This window comes from Mytilus californianus, unplaced genomic scaffold (assembly GCF_021869535.1).
Source record: "Mytilus californianus isolate M0D057914Y unplaced genomic scaffold, xbMytCali1.0.p SCAF_1, whole genome shotgun sequence".
NCBI lineage: Eukaryota > Metazoa > Mollusca > Bivalvia > Mytilida > Mytilidae > Mytilus > Mytilus californianus.
In genome coordinates this window covers 8,321,310-8,344,802 of record NW_026262581.1, presented here as the reverse complement: position 1 = coordinate 8,344,802, position 23,493 = coordinate 8,321,310, and the positions used below count along the sequence as shown (strand labels likewise).

General features: G+C 32.0%; 1 pseudogene; it reads left to right on the top strand.

Moving 5' to 3' along the window:
• The first annotated feature begins 21,857 nt into the window (after nucleotides 1-21,857).
• LOC127728250 (uncharacterized) lies at nucleotides 21,858-22,843 on the top strand (annotated as a pseudogene).
• Nucleotides 22,844-23,493: the final 650 nt, after the last annotated feature.

Below are 23,493 nucleotides of genomic sequence, written 5' to 3'. Positions count from 1 at the left end.
CATAACATTCCAATTATTTCTTTTATATTTTTTGAACAGTGTATCAGCTTGGACAAGCTTAGACAAACGTTGATTTCAAAAGGGATCTCTAATTATTAACTTTACTTGTATAAAATTATTAAATGTTAATTACATGATAAAAGCTCTACCATTTTATTGTTTATGACTTCAAATTATTAAATTAAACAAAAAATATTACAAAAAGAGATTTGATTGAACAAACAATCTAATAAATTATTTTTATCATTCAATAGACTAAAATGAAGATTGATTACATGGTTTAATAGTTTCATATCAAAGGCTTTTTTCAGTGAACTAGACTTTTTCAATTTTTTTTTTAACAATTTTTTCTTTGTTTAAGTTTTTTTCTATTTTTTTTTTAACAATTTTTTCATGTTTTTTTAACGACTTTTTTCACGAATTTTGAGGGATGCAAATGGAAGTGCGTATTATACACAACTGCGTACTATACACAGCGAAATATGGTACAGTTATTTTGCAATAGTAAAATGGATAAATGAGTTTTTAGTATCGATTATATTTACTTCAACATTTAACAAAAAATATATTTAAGGCTATTTTCAATGAGTATCCATTGGGTTTTCCCATGTGGTATCAGTGACGCAGGATGAATTAGCTTCGGAGGGGGGTTTCCTTGGTTTTTGTTTGTCTTTTCCTAATCTATTTGCGAGATTTGAACATGGGTAAATGTAAGCTTCTGTCGCCTTAGTCTATCATGGCTTCTTTTCCTAGTTATGAGATACTTTGAAACAATACTATATATAATATTACAAAGTTTCCATGTTTTGATTTATTATACATGTTCAAAAACCAGTTACAGATGACAGAAAGTCAGTGTGACTAGGCATGCTGTTTCCGGCAGCGTTGTCTGTAGTGTCATTCACGCAAACTATTAAAGTGTGCTTTTACTGCGCGACCAAATATTGCATAACAAATAATGCCAGATGGGATTCATCATCATAATGATAAAATCTGTACAGTGTTCTTCTATTGCTAGATATATGAAAACATAATATTTTTAACATCTAGAGAACTTCTATAAATGTAAGGATATACATGTATACTATGGACGCATTTTATACATTTGTATGTGTATTATAATGGCTTGATTTCACATGTTGGAATAAATACATCCTCATGATATGTTCATCTTGTATAACTTCAAATAATGTATGGTTAACAATAACTTTTTATCACATATACAAAAATACCTTCTAGATAAAAATAAGGAGATGAGGTATGATTACCAATGAGACAACTATCCACCAAAGTTCAAATAAAGTGAATGTAATCGTAGGCAACCGTATGGCCTTCAACAATGAGAAAAACCCATACCGTATAGTTGGCTATAAAAGGCCCTGACATGAAAAATATGAAACACTCAACTGAGAAAACTAACGTCCCTATTTATAACGAAAAACAAATATGACAGACATGAACAAACGACAACCACTAAACTACAGGCTCCTGATTTGGGACAGGCAAACAAAGAATGTGGCGGCTCCCCCTAACCTGGGACAGTGGTGTAACTGCACAATATAAGAACAAACTGTAAAAATCAGTTGTAAAGGGCTTAACTCGTCAGATTGATACAAAGCAGAAAAACATCAAACATTAACACAGACCGGACGTGGCAGGGTATTTATCCATCCCTCATCCCTAACAAAGTACAGATCTGAGAGTACTCGCAGTTACTGACAGCTAGTTAAAAGCAATTAACAACTTATAAAAAATTACGTATCTAAGGTTTATTTTAAGATTCGGTTTGACGTCTTACCAGAAAAAAATTTCTGTTTGTTTACATTTTGCATCATATTTGCAGGAAAAAAGCTAAAAGACCTGATCAATTTACTCGAAATAAACACGATCCCAACTGGACACTATATAAAAAAAAGGAGATGTGGTATGATTGCCAATGAGACAACTATCCACCAAAGTTCAAATAAAGTGGATGTAAGCAAATATAGGCAACCGTACGGCCTTCAACAATGAGAAAAACCCATATATAGTTGGCTATAAAAGGCCCTGACATGAAAAATATGAAACAATTCAATTGAGAAAACTAACGACCTAATTTATAACAAAACAATAACGAAAAACAAATATGACAGATGAACCAACGAAAACCACCGAACTACATGCTCCTGACTTGGGACAGGCACATAAAGAATGTAGCGGGGTTAAACATGTTTGTGAGCGCTCAACCCTCCCGTAACCTGGGACAGCGATCTAAAAGCACAACATAAGAACAAACTATCAAAATCAGATGAAAAAGGCTTAACTCATCAGATAGATACCAAGCAGAAAAACATCAAGCAAAAACACAGACCGGACGTGGCAGGTATTTATCCATCTTTCATCCCTAACAACACAAAAGACACTTAAGTACAGATCTGAGAGTACTCGCAGTTACTGACAGCTAGTTCAAAGCCAATAACAAGTTATAAAAAACATCATGTATCTAAGACTTAAATATCAATCAGTGCACATCCAACATCCAATGGATTTAGTGTAAAGACTTCATTAACAGTAAGAGAAAAACATGACTTGTGCAATGCTTATATAAAGGTATCGACAGATTGTAGTTCCGTTAAAGTGCATATGTGTATAACAATACTATTTAGTATGATTTTAATTCACTGATAACAAAATCAATTTTTATACCAATAAAAACAATATCCAAAAATCTAATTACGGTTATTTTCCCCTATTTGTTTATTAAAACGTAATGGCGATTAAACAAATTCCACTTGCTCTATTCTAATAAGATTTGGTGTGCATAAAGTTTGACTTTTATCCCAAAACATATAAAAAATTCAGAAAAGTCTATCAGCTCATTCTCTCCTGGTTACCCCAAACATAATGACACCGGTAAGGATGAAGCCAGAGAGCTTCCGAGAAGAGGAAATTACACCTTTATTTACCTGACCAAATCACTCATTTCTACAGAAAATTTCAAAAAGATGTTTTTCAGACAGTATATTTGAAATCTTATTTTTCACCTTAATACAATACAAATAATGAAAAATTCCAAAAAAAGACAAAGAAAAAAAATAAGAAAAAATACACTGAAATTTAAGGGAACTACATTTGTGGACAACGAAAATTGAAGGTAGATAATTGTGTCCTCGGACCTGTTGAATTGGTAACCTTTTAGAATAAGTTTATTTAAAGGATTGATAAGTTAACTCGGATCGTATATAAATGTCCGGGCTCGGTAAACAACATCACCGTAAAATCTAGGATGTGCTATTCCGTCTGAAAACGTTTTTTATAGGTACAGCCAAACTTGCAAACCAAAATGTGTCTCTATGGAAGAATGTAGTAAAGCTTTTAAGTAATGTGTGGTAACGAAATCTCTGACTTAATAATTTACCAGTAATACATAGATTACGCTCAATGAGATCTTAAACGTCAATACAGACACGGATATAGCGAACGAGTTGGGATATAGAAACACAGTAAGACGGTGACAGAGGAACATCACCGTCAAAAAAGGAAAATTAACAATAGGGAGAGAAAAATCATCCCTTTTGTCGTAAATTTTTGTATAGAGTTTCTGGTGTAAAACTGGAATATCTAAATCTAGGAAAGGACAGTTATTGCTGTTAATATTAGATTTATTTAAGGTAAGTTCCTGTGAGTAAAATTTAATATTGGCAGTATATTTACAGAATTCTTGATTATTTAACGAAAAAATATCATCAAGATAACGGTAAGTGTTGTTGAATTGATCAATTAAATGGAATTTAGGCGGGTCTTTACTGAGGTTGGCCATATACTGTGATTTATAACAGTACAGGAACAAGTCGGCTATTAAAAGGCACAATTGGTGCCCATAGGAATACCTACAATCTGTCGATACACTTTACTGCCGAAACGTACATAAGTGTTGACAAGGAGAAAATGTATGGCTTTATTCATCTCGTCACACCTCCAGTAAGTATATCTAGCATATTTACCTTTCTCGTTTGAGAAAAAGGCTTTATATAAGTTGCAGCAAATAAATTCGACCATCTAATTAAATAGGAAAACTTTTGTTTGATAAGATTGTGCGGATATGTGTAAAGAGTGGAAAAGTCCAAACTGTCAACTGCACCAAAAAGGACCATCAAAAGCATCAAAAGCACATAATTTATCTAAAACATCCAAAGAATTTTTTACACTCCAAAAACGGTTATTTCCACTATTTTCATGTTTTATTACAAAAAAAATGATCAATTCTTTGATATTAGTTAAGGAACTCGTTAAAAGCACTGAAAGATTAGTAGTAGAACACTTACTAGAGGCCGAGATGAAACGATATTTTACGGGTTTTTTGTGTAGTTTAGGTAACCAATACATAGTGGGAACCTTCAAATGTTCAGGAGAGGCCTTATGCTGATCTGTGGTAGTGACATGATTATTTAATATATGGCTCTCTGTGGAGCGTACGGCCTTGAATTTAGTTGAATGTATAATTTCATTCTTAAGGACTTCTGTGTAGTATTTACGTCATACCGTCACCACATTGTTGGCTACATTGTCGGCCGGTACGAACACAAAACGCTTTGCGAGTAGTACTTGAATTTTGTTTTCAATCCTAGAAATGGGCGTATTACTTATTCTTTTATTTATTTCTAAATTATTTTCGAAATGTGATATGCGAATATCAACAATATTCAGACATTCATTCAAATAGGAATCAAGTGACTATTTAAAGATTTCTCCCGTTTACACCATTTTTTTACAATAGGAGGAAAGAGCATCTTTAATAACCTAACGACACTCTTCCCAATTTATTTTGGACGGTGGACGATATTTTGGTCCTTTTTTCAGAAAGTTTATAACCTCTTGGTCTTGAACGATGTTGAAGCCCCCTGTAATTACATGGTCATATGAAACATATCTTAACTTTGATGTTTCACAGTCTAATGTCGAAGGAACATTATTTTCTTTGCTGACGTCTGATGTAACTGACGTATAATTAAACATAAAACTTCAACCGGTTTTTTTTTATACGAATAAGAAATTATAGGTGGCTCTATGTTATCAATATAGAGGTATACAGTTTTGAACGTTTTAGTCATGAAAATACTAGACACAGTAATAAAAGCAATTTCTCTAGTGATGTAGTTTATTTTTAATGAAGTACTTTTAATGATCTTCTGGTTTGTCAATTTGGGGGAACAGTCTTAGGTGACAAAAGGCCTTATAATACGTGTACACTCATATTTTGGACTGAAAAACGATACTGTATCACACTCGTTATAAATAATACATAACACTATACCTATCGTTGAGGATAACATATTAGATAATTCAAGTAATTACAACCAATAACGACTCCTTGGTCGCGATTATATTTTTGCCTTAATAAGATGAAATGGAGTAGTTTTGTAAAAGATTTTCATACATCAATTCTGACAAGTGTAGTGAAGATCATCCATTCAGTGTTAAGAGAAAAGGAGAAAAATGTGATTTCACACATTACTTAAAATTTTTACTAAATTCTTCCATTATATTCCGCTCAATCAGCAAAAAATGAAAAATATTCGTAAGGTATCTTTGTTAGTTTCATCATTCTCAAAAGAGATAGCCTCTTAGTTTCAGAATAGAAGAAAATATACGAGGCTTAGGGCTCAGTAGTTTCAGAGTAGAAGAAATTATATTAGGCTTATACTATATATTCCTCAGTAGTTTCAGGAGAGATGACTGAAATGCAAAAGATAGAAAAATAACGGGCGGACGAAGTCAGACGACGGACACCAATTTTTGACAAAAGTTTACACTAGCACTATGGGCCAGGTGTTCTAAAATGAAACTTTAAGCTAGTATTCAATAATTGTGATTGAGGATTTTTTGGGTAAGATATATAGCGGACTATAACAAATGACTGTTTTATTTCTGTTGTGCCTATTTGATTGGATTATCTACTTTAACTGTTCAAGTTTGTGTGATTTACCACGGGTTATATTTATGTGCCTATCCTAAGTCAGGAATTCTCTTCCGTTCATATCGTACCGTTCTTAAAAATAGTTATTTATTCTAAAATTAAGATCTGATTTGAGCAGGCGAAAGTTTCACATTGGTAGACATATAATTAAGACAATGTATTTATTAATTTTTATTTGAAATAGTCAACCCATGAAATACCGACAATCATTTCTTGAAATATTTCCATCCTGTATCAATAACACTAGAATTAACTATTAATCTTCTGTTATTATATGAAATTAGAAAAATGTTAAACACGCAGCCTTTGTCTTTATCATTGAATTTTTAGACAAAAATTATGTTCGAGTTTTTTCTTATCTTTTTATAAGACACCGTTGTTTATTTTTCCGTTATGATAATATGATATATTAATTATAATCAGCTACAATAATTGCCTTATTTATATTTCCAAAGTGAACTTGTTCTCATCAGATGACATTTATATAAGTATCAACACTCATAATACAATAATAATGCTCCGGAAACAGGAAAGACTGGGATAATATTAAAAGTATATTGTAAGTATAGCGTTTCCTAATGATACATTGAAAGATAAAACATCGTCACTGTTGCTCAGTTAGTCGAGAGAGGATCATTATTGTTTTAATTCAGATTGTGCTATGGTGTAAGCGAACATAACCTGTATAGTAATTCTATTTGTGTAACATATAAACAGCCCTTCATAATGATGTATAAATTTTATATAGAAATATATATATTGGCTTTGTATTTTTTTTAAATTGTACATATTGTCATCAAGAAATAGATAGGATGGTTCTGAAGATGCACCTTTCCGCTATCCTATCAACAACCAGTAATCAATAGCATCAAATATATAAAATGTGTGTAAATAAATGCTCAACTAATCTCGGTCAAATATGAAATTTTATATCGATGAATAGTATACTTTCATTGATCGAAAATTATTCAGATTTTTCAATAAAATATAAAATCATTCATTTCCTTTTAAATTGTGCATATCAAATCCCATTTAAAATGCTGTACAAATTTTCTACCAAGATCAAGTTTTGTATTTTTGTGAAAAAATTATATTATTAAAAAATATATAGTTTACTTTGTGCAGGATGATTTGAAGACGGCAAATTTTTCTAGGTTGCCATAAAATCAAATACTATTAACATTGCTGTATAATTTGTTTTTATGAATTGACTATTCTTTGTTTTACGTATAATGTTATGGCCTTGCCGGCGTCGTCATTGTCCAAAGACATTTTGTTTCCAGACAATAACTTGAGAATAAGTGTATGGATCTCTATAAAATTGTATCACAAGGTTCCATACTACAATAGGAAGGTTGAGATTAATTTTGGGGACTTTTAAGGAATTATGGGGTCAAAAAGGGCTCAAAAACATTTGACTATTCTTTGTTTTACGTATAATGTTATGGCCTTGCCGGCGTCGTCATTGTCCAAAGACATTTTGTTTCAGGACAATGACTTGTGTATAAGTGTATGGATCTCTATGCAATTGTACCACAAGGTCCCATATACCTCAAAAGGAAGGTTGGCATTGATTTTGGGGGTTATGGCCTAAATCGTTTATGAATTTAAAAGGGCCTAATAGGGACCAAAATATTAAGATTTTCTGGTTTCCGGACAATAACTTGAGTATAAGTCGATGGATCTCTATGAAATTGTACCACAAGGTTTCATATCAAAAAAGGAAGGTTGGGATTGATTTTGGGGGTTATGGCCGTAACCGTTTTGGAAATAGGGGCCCAAAAATACTTTTCTAATACTTTTTATAAATTGCTTATTTCTTGGCCAATTTCAATGTTGTTTAACACAAAGTCTTGAATTCTTGGGGGTCTTTGAGATGCTGAATATAACCGTGTATTTAGAATTTGGATTTTGGACCCCTTTTTGAATTGGTCAACATTGAGGTCCAAAGGGTCCAAAATCAAACTTTGTTTGATTTCATAAAAAGTTGAATTATGGGGGTTCTTTGATATGCTTAATCTAACCGTGTATTTAGATATTTAATTTTAGAGACTGTTTTCAATTTTTTTTCATATTAAGGTCCAAAGGGTCCCCAAAATTAAATTAAGTGTGATTAAAAAAAAAATGAATTCAAAGGGTTCTTTAACATGCTGAATCTAACCGTGTATTTAGATTTTGGATTTTTGGGGCCCACTTTTCAAGTTGGTCAAAATCGGGGTCCAAAATTAAACTTTGTATGATCTCAACAAACATTGAATATTTGAGGTTCCTTGATATGCTGAATCTAACCGTGTATTTAGATTTTGGATTTTGGGTCCCGTTATGAAATTGGTTCACATTGAGGTCCAAAGGGTCCAAAATAAAACTTTGTTTGATTTTATCAAAAATTTATTTCTTGGGGTTCTTTGATATGATGATTCTAACCATGTCTTTAGATTTTGGATATCGAACCATAATAGGTAAATGTGAAATTTGAAATTAATTGTCTTTAGGTGTAATACCACCAAATCATAGTACGTCACATCCGGTTGCATTCGAAAATAGGTCGAAAAAAAATATTCCCTTGAATTTGACAGTTGTAGGTAATTGATCCTACATTTCATTGCAGTAAAACATTTCTGGGTCATAAACATATATCTTGGGTATTTCAAAGCACCATTATTTTTTTATTTGGGGTTTCTATAGAATATTTTGGAAACTTGAGGTTACATGGTTACTAAAGCTTGTATACAGGTTAAAAAAGGGGGAAAATTTGATTGGTTAACTTCCAGTGATGGTTATTTTCTTATATGCAATGAAATGTTATGTGAAATTTTTTCTATAGTACTGGACAGGATCAAACTTTACTCATGCCAAGTATTTCTTTATTTGAAACAAAGATAAATTCTGCACAATTTTTTGAAAAGTGCAAATTTAACAAAGACTAATAGGGGAAAATCAATGGTGGTATTACACCTAAAGGAACTCCGACTCATATGAAAATATGAAGACGTCGGCATGGAGAGGCGCACAGTTCGTTCCCACTGAACTGAGACTTTCTAAAAGTTTGTTTGAAAATTTTGTTCTATTACGAAAACAATTTGTCCTTCTGCCATGATGACAAAAAGATTATAAAATTACTATCGGAAATACAGAGGGGTACAAACTTCACGTAGTTCTACTTAAAATAACTAACTATAGACTTATAAATTTTCTAAGCGGGTATTTGAAAAATAAACTTAATTTTACTGAACCATTATTTATTTTCTTTGCAAGATATTGTATTTTGGATATTGGACCATAATAGGTAAAAGTCCAATTTCGAATTTTTCAGTTTTTTGACCACATTCATTCTGTTTCAGAAACGTATACAGTGTCAAATTTTAAATCACAATCCAAAATTCAAAGCTTATTATTATATTGATTTTTTTTTATTGTTAATGCCATGAAACTTTAAGTGCTATTTGTGCCATATTAAATCTTCTTGACTAACCATGATATTGCTCAAATCATAATTCTATAGTGATATACTCTTTAGAACAATAGCTTAAAAATAGCTATCTAGCCTTGAAAAAAAGGAAACAGGTTATAAATTTCATGCGTTCGAAGCGCTTTTCTGGATTTACCTTGAAAGTTAATGGTCTGTTTATCCTATTTATAACAAGAGTTAATGTGTTCGGCCACGTGCCATTTACTGTAACCAAAGTAAAGACAATCAAATACTATTGTGATATAATTTTGCACAAAACCCTATTACCATGTGAAAAAAAATTCATACCTGGACCATCAATGTTGTCATGCATGTGGACTATTTAATGGTGCAATTAGTCCAGATATCTCCTTTGCATGTATTTTGGCAATTTAGACAAATAAACAAAAATAACCAGAGACTTAGTTCAGTCAATCTTCAGTAACGTGAACATAATGTAATTCTTTCTAAACCTGTTATAAAGTCATTTTAGATTATATTTTGACTAAAATTACCTACTAGAAAGAAAAAAAACACCATTTAAAGGAACATGTTAATAATTGGGCGTTGAAATCTCCGAGGTGGATTTATTTTTTTTTTTTGGGGGGGGGGGGGGGGCAGTCCCCCTTTATAAAGCTGCATATATGTTTAATGCATATAATTTATACAATTCCCACTCCTGATGTTTCCTTGACCCCCCTTCCCTTAGATCCGTAAATGATATACCTTTTCTTTTGATATACGTATTGCTGACCAAAACACTGTATTTGTGCTAACATGGTAGTCAAATAGAACTTAAAGTCAATTATTATACTCAAATGAACTTATATTGACATGACATTTTTAGATTACATTTGTAATTGAAGATCGAATATAATTTACAAAAACCTTAATTATGGCAATTGTTGCGAATAGTGTATATACACAGAATTTATTTGATTAGAAGGAGTGTTATGTGAAATTAAGTGCCCCTCCCCCTTTTTCCCTCCATATGAAATATGTTATCAATTATTTTTTGCATTTGATATTAAATTAAATCTTGAAAATTTCTCTTGATGAAATGAAATTAAAAAACATCCTACGGAGAAAAGTGCTGTACCCTAATATTTTTTTGTTTTGTTCTTGCACAGAGCCTATTTTATTCTTACACAAAGCCATTACATTTTTCTACTGCTGATAATCCCAGTAGATCTTCAAGCTACTATGAGTGCATGAGATGTTATCAAAAAGCCTTCACTATAAGAATCAGTTTCTTAGCAATAACATATAAATGACAAAATTAAAAAAAGCTATTTTAAAGATGTATGAAGGGAAGTGTGATCTCAGTACTTTGTAGCATTGTAAATCAACTCATTATGTAAATGATCCGATTTGTACTTTTTTATCAATATTAATCAGTAATTATACAAGCAGTGCTATTAGATATTGTACCTCTTCCTAGACTCAACTGGTTTTTTTAATGTCTTGTAAACTAGCCTTTTTTCCACAAATGATATATGTGTGTGCTGTTATTCTCATGCTCTCAGGTTTTTACTTTTTTTTAGATAGGCATTAAAAAGGTATTCTATTTTCCTTCATAGTTAGTAGATTTATGTTTCATATATATATATATCTTTTTAGAATTAAAGTGATTTAAAATAATGTTTAATATATATAACCATTACTAGTTACAGTTCTGTTATTTGTAATCAATGCTTTAATATGATCTTTGAGGTACCCTTTTCTAAGAATGTTGCTCTAATAGTGTCAAACATATGATTTATAATATTAACAACAAGCAAACCTCTTTTTTCCCAAAATATCCTATATATTTTACCCATGTCTGTTTGGGCTGAATGATTAAAGAAACTTTGTTTATTTTTGGAAATTTGAGGATTTTTTTGTTTGTTTGTTTGAAATAGATTATAGCATTATGCTTGTTGCGACATACATTGGTTCTTTGACTTTATTAACTTTGTTGTCCATCTGTTTTCAGTGTTTAGGTATTAAAATCGTTGAACTTAACCATGTCAAACCGATTAATTTTATCTTTTGAAGTATAAAAAGCTATTGAAAATTCGGTTTTACATATTTTTTCTGTGCTGTTCACATTTACTCAATTTCACCAAATTTTAGAATTGCAAATATTCATTTACTTTTTTAAAGAAAAGGAGACATAAATATCCTAAATATTTTTGGTTCGCAATATGCACAAAACTGAGTTACAAAACAGAATGGACATTTTAGTTTAATTTAAAGTCTGTACATATTTTTCAAATTTTCTAATGTTTTTCTCATTTATGAATGGATTCAAAATATTCTGTGAACAGTTAAAGTATGATGCTGCATTAGGCAGAGTTAATTTCATTTTGTATAAATACTGCATATATAAAGTCATCTTTGTTTAAGTTTACTTGTATTTAATCAGTTTTAAGATTATTTTTTTTTTACTTTTGATCAGTTATCTTGAGTTAAAATCCAATTAAAATACAATTGACATATTCTGACAATCGTAGATGTTTGTAATCAAAAGCTTTCAGTGTAAAAAAAACAATGACATGTTAATTGATTTGTATTGGTCTCAAATTTAAGTGCATTTATTTCTACGATTTGTGTAGGGCCTATTCATTTTGAAACTTAAATTTTATTCAAATGCTTTGTGCAAGGAACACATCCAGATTTATTTAAATTATTTCCTAAACTAATCTATAAAGTTCTCAGCATTCTTTTCACATTTTGTTATGCCGGGAACTTTTCAAACTTACTATGCGATATGGGTATTTGTCTCGCCTTGACGGAGTCAAAAAGCGAGACATAGGTATGCTGTTTCCGGCGTCGGCGACGGCGGCGGCGGCGGCGGCGGCGTCAACAATGTATTAGTTTGTGATTAGGTCTAGTTCATGCTTAACCACTAGGTTAGGTCAATGATATTTAGTATGCAGTTGTAATAGCATTGGCACATCTCATAACCATGGAGATTATTTGGCCCCGCCCCCTCAGTCAAGGTCTATTGACTTTGAAACTTTTCATAGTTTACATGTATTAGTTTGTGATTAGGTCAATTTATGGGGAACCACTAGTGGTAGGTCAATGATGTTTGGTATGCAGTTGTATAAGCATTGGCATATCTCATTTCCATGGAGATTATTTGGCTCCGCCCCCTTAGGCATGGTCTATAGACTTTGAAAATTTTGCTAAGTTAACATGTATTAGTTTGTGATTAGGTCAGTTCAAGGGGAATCATTAGTGATAGGCCAATGTTAATTGGTGTTCAGTTGTATAAGCATTAGCACATCTCATTTCCATGGAGAATATTTGGCCCCGCCCCCTCAGTCATGGTCTATTTACTTTGAAACTTTTGCTTAGTTTACATGTATTAGTTTGTGATTAGATAAACTGCTAATGTTAAGTCAATGATATTTGGTAAGCAAATTTAATGGCATTTGAAAGTATCGTTTCCATGGAGATTATATAGCCCCACCCCTGATCACGGTTCATTGACTTTGAAACTTTTACATAGTTTACAAGTTAATGTTTGTGTTTAGGTTTGTTTAAAGGGAACGACTTATAATAAGTCAGTGGTATTTGGTATGCAGTTGTATTAGCATTGGCACATCTCATTACATGGAGATTGTTTAGCCATGTACCTTCAGTCATGGTTCATCGACTTTATATTTTTGCATAACTTACATGTTAAAGTATTGCTATTTTAATTTCAACATTTGCATTATCAAAATTACAAAAAGGCGAGACATATCTCTGTGATAACAGTTTATGTTCGTTGTTGAAGGCCCTACAATGACCTATAGCTGTTTACATCCTCGTCTTTTGGTCACTGGCAGATAGTTGTTTCATTCGCAATAATAGAACATCTCCTTTTTTACACTATAAGAAACACCTTGTAATTTGAATTGTAATTCCTCAAATCAGGAAAAACTTCTACCATAAAAGACAACCAATATGGTTTAAGGAAGAACTGCACTTAAGCGATGATTACTCTACTTTTATCTTGCATAAAATTGAGAATGGAAATGGGGAATGTGTCAAAGAGACAACAACCCGACCATAGAACAGACAACAGCAGAAGGTCACCAACAGGTATTCAATGCAGCGAGAAATTCCCCGCACCCGGAGGCGTCCTTCAGCTGGCCCCTAAACAAATATATATACTAGTTCAGTGATAATGAACGCCATACTAAACTCCAAATTGTACACAAGAAACTAAAATTAAAAATAATACAAGACTAACAAAGGCCAGAGGCTCCTGACTTGGGACAGGCGCAAAAATGCGGCGGGGCCAAACATGTTTATGAGATCTCAACCCTCTCCCCACACCTCTAGCCAATGTAGAAAAGTAAACGCATAACAATACGCACATTAAAATTCAGTTTAAGAGAAGTCCGAGTCTGATGTCAGAAGATGTAACCAAAGAAAATAAACAAAATGATAATAATACATAAATAACAACAGACTACTAGCAGTTAACTGACATGCCAGCTCCAGACTTCAATTAAACTGATTGAAAGATTATGTCTTCATCATATGAATATCAGGCACAATCCTTCCCGTTAGGGGTTTAGTATCATACCATCATAACATATATGAGAAGAACATAACCCGTGTCTTCCATTTTCTGTCGATTAAAATGAAAAAGTGCCTTAAAGGCAAATCAAAATGTTACTAGATAATAGATTTATATATCAGGAAGTTCTTAAAAAATGATAAACGGTTGTTAATTTTTTTTTGATTATGTGTTTAGTATATGGATTTGTTTGAAAACTGAAAAAGTACAAATATTTTCGACATTTGTGAATAATAAATTAGACAGAAAAAACAACTTATGATGATATGATTTCAGAAGTTTCTATTATCCAAAGATTTAAAGTGGTGAAAAGTAGCACAATTTGGTCCCAAAGAAACAAATTTTTCAAATCAATACGAAGAGTTTTATGGTATAGAACTACTAATTTTGGCCTTGTTTAAGAAGAATATATAAGAAATGAGTACATATTTCACACAAAATGGTTCCAACGCATAGCTGTAACTTTAACAGTATGTCAAATATATGGGGAATTTTGGTATGAAATGAAAGCTTGAAGACCTTGGTTCATTATTTAACTCCAGTTTATTTTCAATATTAAAAAGTTGTATAAAATTGAAATTGAGGGGCATATTTTGTGTTCTTCTCAGATCAGATCAGAAGTACCTTTAATTTGTTCATCCCGACTTTCTGGACCCTGATGAATTTTAGACTCCAGCAAGGCTAAGGTATTGTTTCGACATAAAATGACTGTCACTATATACAAACTTAAGACAAACGGTAATGAATGCTGTAAATTGTTGAATCTATCACAGAAAGCAATGGAGCTATGAATTAGTAGTTTGATACCCTATATAAAAATTCTCAGTATTCCTTCAAAAACAACTTTAAATAAAATTTTATGAAAAAATATAGTTGTTCTCCTCATAATTGTTAAATGACGACATCAATGTTGAATTTTATGACAATTTTCTAGAATTTCGTTTATCTTTGTTTAAAATGATTTGCTGATCCAAGAAATCGGGAGCTGATTTTTGAACACAAATATCGAGAAACAATGCACACAATTAGTAGTTTTTCATATTATTTGCTGTATTGTTGAAAAGAATTGCATCATCTTTGATGTTATCACACTATCAATTCTGCCTTAATTACTATCTGTTTTACTGCAATTACTGTATTTTAAAAACAACACAAGAAATGATCAATTTTCATTACCAGTACATGTTTCTATTGCTCCTTTGTCTTTTCTTTAATGTCATTGGAAAAAAGTCCTGTGAAATTCCAAATATTCTTTTTCCTCCTGGGGGATATTTTTATGCATTCATCATTTTGTTCCTGAAAAACCAAAGATATGCTTATCGATGATAAATATAAATGTTTTTTTATTTGATTAAATGTATCAATTTCAAGGAATATGTATAATGTTATAGTCGCTCTATTATTTTTTTTATAATTATACAGTTGAATGATACCTGATTTAGAGATTTTTGCTCTTATTTTACAGATGCCATTAGTATTAGATGATTTAATTCCATGGTATAATTCAATTAAATATTACTTTTTGGAATGTGTTGACTTTTTTTATACTTTTTTTTCGAACAGCGGTATACTACTGTTGCCTTTATTTATACCACCAAATAAGTCATATTTGGGTATGTATATTTCATATCAATTAATACTGTGTTGCAGTGAAACTTGGTATCTTTTATGAGTTTTTGCAGCTGTTTTCTTTTCCAGTTCAAAGTTTTTTTTTAAATAAGTGACAAAGTGTGAAATAGCATGGTTAAATGGTGGTTGAAGGGGTGATGATACCCTCGATTGTAATTTGTTACCTTTATTTGTCTCTTCCAAAGCGATTTGCAAGAATTGAACATGGATAACCGTATGCTACTGTCGCGCTACTTTTCCCAGTTATGAGATAATTTGAAACGAATCTATATATCATTTAACAGAGCTTAAAACATGTTTTGATTCATTATACTGTTCCAAAACCAGTTACAGTCAGAAATTCGGTGTGACTAGGCATGCTGTTTCCGGCAGTGTTGTCTGTAGCGTCAACATTTTTTTCCATTAGGCCAGTGTCAGGAGAACCACATATAGTAAGTCGAGATATTAGGTATATAGTTGTATTGGTAATCATTATTTCCTTTTCAAGGAGATTATTTGACCAGGACTCCTCAATCATGGTCCTTTGACTGCAACATATAGTTTACATTTTATTGTTTGTGATTGGGTCAGTTTGAGGGGAACAACTGCGAGTAAGTCAATTATATTTGATATTTCATCATTTATGGTATATGGCGTATGAAGCTATATATTTCCTCAATTCAGAGAATCACAATCCCAGTAGGCAGCACTTTTGTATTGACGTGAAATATCATTGAAATGGTCATCGGTAAAATACTGTTGCCTCTTATTTCAACTAGCATTATATTATCGAAAAATCACAATTGAGACATGTCTTTGCGTCGACAGTTTATTCTTGAATATCAATTCACAGACGTCTTGCATGAAATAACTCTCCACATATTAAGCGTTACCAGAAATTTATCTTAACACGATTTTTAAGCTCTCAATTTTATCAACGAAAAGACTAATTGGAACCTACTTATATGTTGTATGTTATAACATGTCCTTGACCAGTATATATTTTGTAGTCTGTAATGCAAGACATAATTTCCTGTTCAAAAGGTCAAAAGAATAATCATTGAAAAGCAAAATGCATAATATTATTTTATATTCATACAAAGAAACAACGACACTATTGCGTTTTTAGATGCAAATTATTATGATTTAAGGATGATATATTAGAAATATTCTCTTTTAAATATTAAGTAAAATTTTCAGTAGTAACATAAGCGTCTACAGAAGGATATATATAGTTTAGTACAGGAGGATCTAAAAAAATTCATCAAAAATACTAGACATAATTGTGTTTCAGGTCTTTTTCTAAATATGGCTACAAACCTTTCTTTACGACACAGAACAAACAGCTGAGGTTTGATACTTGATGCTCCTGGTGAACAGGTGTTAAGGTTAATATTAAACCCTTATAAACACAATACCTAATGAAAGAGTGATACAGAAATATTCTATGTTAAAATCTAGCGGCCTTGTTATATATAATTTTATATTATCAATGGTTCTTCAAAACACAGAGTTTCTTTGCTAAAGGCTAAGGGACGATATAAAGCCAGCTGTTCATTTTTCGGAGTAAGGCATTAAATAAAACTTAACTTTAAAGGTATTTTAAAATGTGCTTTAAAATGTACGGTGACCTATAGTTGTTAATTTCTGTGTCATTTGGTCTCTTGTGGAGAGTTGTCTCATTGGCAATCATACCACATCTTCTGATTTTTATTAGTTATTAGATAATCAGCTAACATACATTGTAAGGATTGTGTGAAATTCAATTCTCCTCTTTTTTCCCTACTTGATTTTGAGGAGATGTACTATGCACTCATCATTTTGTCATGAAAAAAACCAGAGATATGCTGAACTATGATAAATATAAATGTTTTTTTTTTTCATTAAATTTATCAATTTCAGTAAATATGTATAATGTTATAGCTGCTCTACTTTTTTTTTTCTTTCAATTTTTTAGTTGAAAAATGCTTGATTTTTCAATCATTGATAAGTTTCTACACTTATTAATCAAATGTCATTAGTATTAAATTATTTTATTCAATGGTATAATTCAATTGCATTTTACTTTTTGGAATGTGTGGACTTGTTTCAATAGTTCCAATTCAAAGTAACAGGTTTTTTCCAAAATTGTAACTCAAAGTACAGTTATATGTCACAAGTTTAATGAATACATGCGTTTTTACTAACCATTATGTGTTGCAGTAAAGCTCTTTATCTTTTATGAGTGTTTGTAGCTGTTTTCTTTTCAAATTCAAAGTTACAGGTCTTTCCAAAATTGTAACACAAAGATTCTGTGTTTAAAAATAAAGGTTGTGGTGTATTATTTTAACCTGAGAATAGAGAGAACAATTAAGTCTGTGACAATAATTTGTATAGTAGGAATTTTTTAATGAGAGTTTGTTGAAGTACAATCATGTGTCACAAGTTTAATGTAGACATGCGATTTTACTATCCTTAAAGTGTTGCAGTAAATTTTGGTATATTTGATGAGTGTTTGTAGCTGTTTCTTTTCCAATTCAAAGTTACAGGTTTTTCCAAAATTGTAACACAAAGATTCTGTGTTTAAAAATGGAGGTTGTGGTGTAGTATTATAACCTCGGAAAAGAGAGAACAGTTAAGGCTGTGACAACAATTTGTAAAGTAAGAAGTTTCAATGAGAATTTGTTGAAGTACAGTTATTTGTCACAAGTTTAAGGTATACTTGAGTTGTACTATCCATTATATTCACTGCAACATTTAACAAAAATTGTATTTAAGACCTTTTTTGAACAGTATCCAGGGGTGGGGGAGGGGGGTTCTAATGTGCTTATTGTGATACAGTGTGAATTAGCATTGGAAAGGGGGAGGGATGTGATGCTTTCCACGGTTTTTGTTTGTTACTTTTATTTGTCTCTTCTTAATCGATTTGTGAGATTTGAACATGTGTAACAGTAAGCTACGGTTGGCTTAATCTATTTGGGCTTCTTTTCCTAGTAATGAGATAACTTGAAACAATAAAATATATATAATTTGACATTGTTTCTGTGTTTTGATTTACTATACTTGCCCAAAACCAGTTACAGTCAGAAATACATGCTGTTTCCGGCGGTTGTTTGTAGCTTCATAAACTGAAAACAACACTTTATAAATTTCATACTTTCGAAGCACTTTTCTGGATTTACATTCATCAGGTCAACAATTTTTCAAGTTGTTATTAGCCAGTGTCAGGAAAACCACATTTAGTAAGTCGAGGTATTTGGTATGTAGCTGTATTGGTTAACAACATTTCCTTTTCGAGGAGATTATTTGACCACAACTCCTCAATCATGGTCCATTGATTGGGAAACTTGCATAGTTTACATTTGTCTTTTTAAGTTATTTTTTATTCGAGCGTAAATGAGGAGTCTTTTGTAGACCAAACCCGTGTCTGGCATACAACATTTTAATCCTGGTATCTTTGATGAGTTTATTTACATGTTAAAGTTAGTGATTGGGTCAGTAAGTCAATGATGTTTGATATTCCGTTATATTTTATAGCATTGACACATCCCATTTCTAGTACTAGTAGATCATTTAGGATCGCTCCTTTAGTCGTGTATAGTATATGTCGTATGAAGCTATAGCTTTCCTCAGTTGAGAGTATTACCAGCCTAGTAGTCAGTACTTCTGTGTTGACATGATATATATTATTGAAATGGTCATATTTTTAAATTAAATTTGAATTGCTTTAACCTTTATTTGTATCTTCTTAATGAATTTATGAGATCTAACTTCGGTAAAGTACTACTGCAACTTTTTTTTTCATATTTAGGGTCACGAGTAATTTATCTTTTAAGTTCTCAATTTTATCAACGAAAACACTAATTTGTGACTACTTATATGTTATATTTTATAACATGTCCTTGACTAGTATGTAATTTGTAACCTTTAATACAGAACATAACTTCCTGTCCAAAGGGAAAATCAATGAAAACCAAAATGCATAATATTAATCATATTTAAACAAAGAAACAAAGACATATATAGATGCACATTATTATGTTTTAAGGGTGATATATTAGAAAATTTCTCTTTTTAATATCAAGTAAGGTCTTAACCGTTTATTGACTCGAGATATCTACAAAAAAAGGGATGAAAAAGAGCGGCGAAAGATACCAAGGGATATTCAAATTCATGATTCGAAAATAAAATGATAACGGCATGACAAAAACAGGAAAAAGGACCAAAAGACAAACAACAGTATACCATGAAAAACCGTTTTCTTTCTTACCCCAATGAACCGTAATTTAGTAAGAGGTTAGCTAGCGATAAAACCAGGTTTAATCCACCATTTTCTACACAAGGAAATGCCTGTACCAAATCAGGAATACGACAGTTGTTTTCCATTAGTTTGATGTTTTTGAGTTTTTGATTTTGCCATTTGATAGGGGACTTTCCGCTTTGAATTTTCCTTGGAGTTCGGTATTTTTGCTATCTTACTTTTTAAAGTCCAATATGAGAACATGTAGGTTAAGAAAAAAGATGTTGAGCAAAAATTATCCCTGACAGATGAAACATCACTCCTGAAAACATCAAAGTTGTAGAAAACCACTCTCCCGTTTACAATGGACATTTCAGTACAAAGAAACTTGCACAAAAAGGACGTGAAGCTGCAGTGCATTTTAATTGTACCACTATTCTATTTTAAAGTCAAAGTGGCCTTTTACTTAACGGTGAATATCTTTCAAACTGAAGAAAGCATTGAGTTACCAGTTTTAGAAGAAATTGGAATGTATAATTATTGGACTGGAATTAATATTATGACAGATGCTTCTCATGACTTGTTTAAAGTATAAAACGATATTAGTGTTATTGCCAAAGGAGAAAAAATCTACAAACTTCTAAATGTGAACATATCACAAAATCCGTATAAACTGTGTCATTATGCCATGAAAAATTAGATACACAACACTTGGAAGAGCAAAACGTTAAAAGCTCATTTACGTTCTCAAGACTTCAATTTTTAAAACTATTACAATCAAGTAAAAGACTAAGGAATAATTACTTTAAACCAGAATGATCCATAATCCATGAAAAATGCGAAACTTGCTATGAAAAGAGTATCTGCGGTACCAACATATCTAAAGGAGACGTCCTGGGCTGCTCAACTAGAAGACAAGGTGAAAACCATTGCCACACATTTTTACTTGGTAGTTAGAAATTGTTTAGAAAATCAAAAGGAATTAAAAGATTTAATACTTTACACTGTGCAACATTATAAGAACAACAAACCGGAATGTCACCCTGATTCACGATGAAAACATGATAAAATATATAAACTTAAGATGACTTTGTATTAGGTAACGAAACATGCTATGTTGAGATCTTATAGATAACAGAATTTCTTTAAGTGATGACAATGACCCATTTAGTAGTCAGTTGGCAGTCTCTTCTTGAAATGAAAACGCACATTGTGATTGCGCATCTATTTGGAACCGAAACCATAGAAAGCTCGCTCCAAGACATTACATTAGAAAAAGGAAAACAAGCCCATAAGTTACAAATACAGACGAAGTATTTGGGTCAGACAAATAAATTCAGTCTATAAGATAAATTGTTTTGATGTGACAATTTTGAGGTTATTTCAACGGATTTACGAGATTTAAAAATTGTTAAACTGCTGTTGCATCTAGATAAACAAGCGTAAGATAACAAGTGAATATTCAAAACACAAAAGTCGAAAAAAAAAAAAACGGACGATGCCATGGCAAAACAAGATGAAAAACGACAAAAAGACGAAATACACAAAAATAAACGTTAATTCTTGAATGCAATTTTACATTATATAACTTTTATCTCATTGAAACTTAGTTGCAATATTTCTTATTATTTGATAGATACAGTAACATGTGATTGTGTCGTATATTATCGGATTTACATGAGACAAAAAAGATGTATTTAAGTTAATATGAAGGATACATGAAATTATGAATGTTAAATTATTTGAATATATAGCATATAATTTGGTTTATAATTGTTTCGACAGCTGCATTTTATTGCTCGTTTGAGAAGTTCTTCTCTTAATGATCCATAACGACTTTCGGGTGTTTGTTTTTGTTTCTGTGTCTCGTCGAGAATTTTATAGCTTAGCAGTCAGATAGCGGTCAGACCATAGCCGTTAAAATAATTATTATTGAAATTATTTTGATAGATAACGCTGTCTTCTTGTTTCGATTAGTTTCGTTAGCAGTTCTTGTCTTACAAAAAATATATATATCTAAAGTTTAGTTGGAACTTTTGAATGTTTTTACGGATTACTTAACACTATGGCTTCTCGGAGAAAAAGGAAATCTACAAGTCGGTTTTCTCCGGATCCAATTGAAATAAATAGACAAGAAAGTGGCTGTTCGTCTTGGACAGTTAAGAAGTTCAAGGAAGAACTGACAAATATTGGAATAAACATTACTTCAAAATTAAGTAAAACAGTGTTACAACAAATTTATTTCGATAATCTCAAATCAGTTTCCGAACCTGAACAATTGTCAAATGAAGACCAGGAAGGCTCGCCAACTTTACCAAATGTGACCAGTCATTCGTCTAATGAACTTCCACTTCTGATCGGAAATTTAACAGAAGTTGTTTTAGGACTAAGGGATTCTATGAATTCTAACACCAACAGGAATAATTCTAATACTCCTTTATCAGCGGATTTTTCCGGGAATATACAAGATACAAGACGAAATAGATGTCATCAAGTGCACACAGCAGATGATAATGTGTTTACATTATACAAATGGTACGGTGTTTCTCCTAGTGAAAGCGATTGCGGGATAAATCCCACCCTTAACACATCTACAGCTACTATTAACGGAGTGCCATCATCGTCTGTTCCCTTTTTGGATATCATTTCACCAGCGCTTAAAAAGCAAATCATTGAAGGTAGGGACGTTTATCTAGCCGGATTACTAATGAAAGATTACGAATCCGTTCAGGCAGCTAGTACTTTACTTACTAGCAGTGGTCTAGAAATTAATTTCCAGGAAAAAGGGATATCCGGCTTCATAGAACGCTCACTATTAAAGAGTTCGTATGCGCGTTTGGCAAATATAAGCGCGTCATGTGTAGGGTTTTTCCTCAACGCAGCGAAGAATTAGATTGTTACTTAGCTAACATTTTACAGATTGAATCTAGCTACGGCGAAAAATTTTACGATTATCATAAGCTTTTTGCCGCCAAAGCTGCAACTGCACTTCGCGATTTCAAAGTTAAATTTGACTGGGGAGTTAAAGACAATGACATTCTTACGCTTTAAGCTCCGCATGCAAGGCCAGAAGTTTGTAGACTTTGTTACGCTATTGATCACGGAACAAATTTTTGCCCTCTTTCTTCTCAATCAGTAGAACGTAGTACTTATCCGAAGAATAGACCATCTTCCGATCGCGTTGATAGGAGGGGCAGAACACGAGTTTTGCACGATGGGAAAGAGGTCTGCAATAATTATAACACCACAAGGGGGTGTGCCAGACCGGGTTGTTCTTTGACTCATATTTGCAGTTCTTGTTTCGCTTTTCATTCCGCCTTTAACTGCAACAAAGATACTCAAAGGAACAAATCTTCTAGAGGGTCGACTACAATCAACGAAGATAAAAAATGACTAGTAACAATTCCTGTTATCGAAGATTCACCTATCAATGTTAACTTGTTACGTGATTTATTGCAAACGCATCCGGATATAAATTTTGTTAATTATCTTTGTAGTGGAATAAACGAGGGCTTTGACACTATGATTAAATGTACTGATATACCGACACTTGAATGTAAGAATAACTTTTCAGCTCGCTCTCAACCTTTAACCGTGCGGGAGCTTATTGACAAAGAATGTGAAAAAGGTTTCTTGTCAGGTCCGTATAAAATTCCACCGTTTAACTATTATCGAGTCAACCCTTTGGGATTTGCTGTGGG